The sequence below is a fragment of the Echinops telfairi genome, unplaced genomic scaffold, assembly GCF_000313985.2.
Source record: "Echinops telfairi isolate 266 unplaced genomic scaffold, ASM31398v2 ScPeMD7_36;HRSCAF=134, whole genome shotgun sequence".
NCBI lineage: Eukaryota > Metazoa > Chordata > Mammalia > Afrosoricida > Tenrecidae > Echinops > Echinops telfairi.
This window is the reverse complement of record NW_022103934.1, coordinates 2,400,808-2,405,762: the sequence shown is the minus strand read 5'-3', so window position 1 is coordinate 2,405,762 and position 4,955 is coordinate 2,400,808.

Genomic DNA, 4,955 nt, shown 5'->3' with positions numbered 1-4,955 from the left:
TGTTGGAAGGTGAGCATCACTATTTTAATACACTTACCTTTTATATAAAACTCTCTCTTATATACATATGAGTTTCTGTGGATTTGTGTCTCTAGTCTATTCAGACTAACAAACCAAGTTTTCCAATAACTCACGCTGTCCCAACCTCCTTTTTTGCCCATAAACCTCTTATACACTATTATCTTCAACTTTGCCAATTTCACACCTATGTGCCCTAGCCTATTACTTTATATCCCACACCTTTGCCCATCTGAACCCTTGGAAACCTCCAAATTCTAGTCCCTTCACTATGAGGAAGTTAAGTGGATGTTTCACATCATGCTGGAATCTCTCCTTTTTTTTAATAGTAAAGTGTGGTGTGATGAAGCTGCCTCCAAATTTCACACCCTTTCTGTTATCTGGGTTCTCGCTCCTAACATAGGTTGTCACAGCTTTGTGTCTTGGCTCCTATGAACCTCTTGGCACATTTCCATCTAGTATTTTCCCCATGCATATGCTAGTTACTCAACAGCATTCTTTAAAAAACTTTAAATTAAAAGAGGTAAAAAAAATGAGGAGAGTCTACTGTGTGTTATCAAAAGACAGCATAATATGATATTTAGCAAGAATTTGGTGCCTTTTTTGGATATGTTTACATAAATGTATACAAAAATGTAGTGATTCAATAATTTAGCAATTTAATGGCTTATTGCTACTCTATATCATGAGTTCACTGTGGCAGAAGATCTTAGAATTAATGTTTACATAATGATTTATCAAGCAGTTTATGAGTAAAGAATAGAAAGATATCATTATCCTCTATTCTCAAATATATCACAGTTTGGGTAGAAATTAGGTACTTATTCCGCTAAGTTTCTTAGAACAGAAAGTGACAACATATTTCATCCACACATCTAATAATTTCTTCCTCACTGAGCAACTAGACATGTACAAAGATATTTATTAATTTCTGAGAGAAGAAATGCTTCACTTGTTTTTGTTATTATAAGCATTAATTTATTTTCACCATCTACTAATAAGCACAAGATAAAAACCACAGAATAAATCATTAGCTTAATAAGTTATACAAATAAGAAAGGGATTAAAAATAAGGGTGCAAATATCACATAACAATACATCTCCTCTCACCTCCTCACCTTTTTCCATGTGCATTCCTTCCACCCATTTCTCATGACTGCAATGGTAATTTACTTTTCTGGTAAAAAGCAGAGTAAGCTAAACTAACCATTAAACAACTTTCCAATGAGCCAATATGTATAAGAACTATGTATGGCATTATCTAAAAATATTATTTAAAAATGAGAACACAGGAAATTGTGACTGAAATGAAGTCCAAACAAGATTGCTGTTGTGGAAAGGAAAGCGCTTACTTTTGATATCCTAAAATAACGTGAAAGAAGATAAATGTCCAATCATCTCTGATGACTTGGATGATGTCATGATGGTTAGGCACCATTATAGCTACACAGCAAGAAGAAATATATCTCTTAAATCTCAGTGGGACAACCATGACTGACCATGTTTACTCCCTGAGCAAATTTTTCAATCTGATCTGTTCCTATTCTTGAAGCGCCACTGAAACTTGGTTCCCTAGGGTGTCCCTGCTGGGCTTTGAAATACTCATGTCACAGCTTCCAGAATCACCGTAAGACACAGGCTACCACAGCATGATACACTGACAGTGGGATGGTGGATGGGAAATTTACACAATAATATTATGGATAGAAGATGAAGGAGGCTTCTACCAACAATCTTTGAGGAACTGAATCCTGGTAAGTGACACCCAAGTGACCTTTGAACTCAATCTTAATCCTATCAAGCCTTAAAATGATTACCCCCTGGCCAACATCTTGAATGCAGTCTTCTCTGAGGACAACAGAAATAGTAAAGTGAGGAATAAAGTTACCAAATAAGTATCACAAAACAGTAGTTTTTTTAAATGTTCCAACATTCATTAGCTACACAGAAAAACCAGAATTGAGGATGTCATTTAAACTGGCAAAAATTAAAATCGCCCCAGCATCAAACGAAAAACCACATTCAAGAGCTACTGAAAGTTGTCCTTAGTGACACAAACATTAATTTAAACAATGGAGTTGAGTCTGACTCTTGGCTCTCATGTGCAGAGTAATATTGCACTCCAACAGATTTCTAAGGCTGTGACCTTTGGAAGAGGATCATCAAGCCTGTCTTCCAAGGAACCACTCCCAAACTCCAAACTCACTGTCCGTGAGTCAGTGCGGCCTCCCGGTGACCCAGGACACGGGCGAACTGCCCCTGTGAGTTTCGGAGATTTTAACAATTTTCAGAAGTAGAAAGTCTCCTCTTTCTCCTGCTGAGTGGCTGGGTTACCATTCCAGTGGGTACCCACTACCTCACCAGGGTGCTGGAAGCTTTGGGTGGGTTTAATTTGCTAATCTTTCCCTTTTGCACCATACAAGGATAAAGACTGAATATTCCTTAAATCAGATTTTGAAATTCACCAGTTTTAGATAGCAAATCATGCTGTGATTTTTTTAAATTGGAAAATAAAAAGTGTCTGATTTTTCATGGTAATACCCCTACAACGTAGAAATGAGGAACATGGTGAGTTTTAGCCTTAGAAGCACAGGACACAGATTCCAAGGACAATGGCTTTCTTTCTGCCTCTGTCATTAATATTAACAAGTCTTTAGAGATTAATGTGTACCAATTTGGCTAATTGTGAGCTCTTGGTATTTAGGTCTCATGACCTTTCAATTTTAAACAAACTGCCTATGTCGTCCAGGTTTTCAATTTGCCCATATCCATCCAGGGAGCTACACAATCATGTCTCTGCTCGCTATTGGTTGCCTGCATCAGAAGGTCCGTGACTGAATTTCTTTTCCTGATAATCCTGCGGAAGAAGCCTCAGCCCTCATTGTCCACCAAGCAGGGGAAGGTTGGTAGAGCAGACTCCTTGGTCATGCCCAGCACACACCCAAAGCAGTTCAGGGAGTTCCGTGGGAGACAGTGGACAGAGGGTTTTGGAAGCACTGTTTTCTCTTCATCAGGACAAGCAGCACATGTTGGACGGTCAGGTGGGAGGCCCTGAAATGTGCCAAGCTTCAGTTCAAAGCCTGTGACATTTCTATTCTGGTAGAGATTTGAGGAAGTTCATTTAGAATTGATTTCTTCTGTTGTCCCTTGTAGACATTTCTCCAAGAGAAGGAAATAGGTCCTTCTGACTTCAAACGGTCACCACTGAGTTGTAGGTGATGATGACAATAATGACAGTAACTACAATATCACAAATGTTCACGAAAAGATTTCCAGTGACAGGATTTGCACTAAGTTTTTTATGTACCTTGTTTTTCGTTACAGACAACCACACAGACAAAAGAATAATATACATTAGTGTATTTTTAGAGAAGAGGAAAAGGCTACAGCCTTTTGATGGGGCCTGCTGGCATAGTGGCTGAGCATTGGGCTGCTAATGGAAAGGTCAGCAGTTAGAAACAAGCAGCCCCTCCTTGGGAGAAAGAGGAGGCTTTCTACTCCTGTGAAGAATTACATCTTAGAAATTCACAGGGGCAGTTCCACCATGTCTTGTATGGTCACCATTAGTCAGAATTGACTTGCTGGTAGTAAGGTGTGTGTGTGTGTGTGTGTGTGTGTGTGTGTCAGTGGGGATTGAAACTCTGGCAATTACCAGTCTTGCCAACTCAACCTAGCATGGCATTTCCCTTTTCCCTGCAGGCAAACATCCCTGCTCACTGCGCTCTTTGGTGGTGGGGATTCCTGGTTCACTACAGGGCACAGTAGTGGAGCTTCTTGGTGCATTGGTGATTGAAAGTATGTCTGAAATTAAGGGACTCACAGAAAGTGCTGGCAAGTTATAAATCAGGACAGGTCTTTATCTTGTCCTTCCTCATGGATTTGATCTGTTGTCCTCTTTCTGCTTCATCCTTGCACATCAGTCCCTTATAATATAAGAGAGAGATGTCAAGACAGGCTCTGGAGTCCAGTTTCTAGCCAGGAGCCTGGAATCCGTTTGATGTTGTAATGTAGATGAAGGTTTGGTCAGGCTCTCTGGACCTCTGCTTTATACATTTTGATCTACGAGAAAACAAAGGGGAGCTATTTAGTGCATGGGCTCAGAGAACTCGAATTTAACTTGAATCCTCTTTGTTCTAAGTATTTTCTCTGGCATATGGCAAATATTTCTGAATCTCTCCGTTGCCATCTCACTTGATCCATAAATGATAGCAAAAGATCTGCATTGTAAGGATTGAAGAGATAATATGTATTACACACATTACTAAATATGGTCATGAATGCATATAGTAAAGGCAAAAATACTAGATGTTAATAGAGCCAAATTTTGATATTTCTCTGGATTCCTGAAAGGACACTTCATTGTCATTCTTATGTAAACAGAGAGTGAATTCTTGCAAGGAAACCAAGACTTTTCTGGTAAAAAGCAGAGTAAGCTAAACTAATCATTAAACAACTTTCCAATGAGCCAATATGTATAAGAACTGTGCATGGCATTATCTAAAAATATTATTTAAAGCTTGCCATATGCAAGACTCCTTCATTTCTGATTCCCCAGAACTTATCCTATATGTGTCAAAGAATAGACTACAACCTTAAAGACAACAGCAAATCTTCGTTAAATAAAAAGTAGACCTTTGTTCTTTGATTCACAGAAACACAAGGTAGGTTGCATGGCTTCCACATACTGAGGAATTTCTTTCATGCAAGGATGTCCTTTAGGGCTAGCCAATTGAAACCCACCGAGCCCGGGTAGTGGAGTGGTTAGGAGTTGGGCAAAGTCAGCCTGCTTTGGGGGCAAAGGTTGGGGCCTTCTAGTCCCCAAATGATCTCGGAAACGTGTAGGGGAAGTTCTACTCTGTCCTATAGGGACATTATGAGTTGGCATCGACTGAATGGCAATGAGTTTTTGAGCTCTTGAATGGACTCCAACTCCCAGC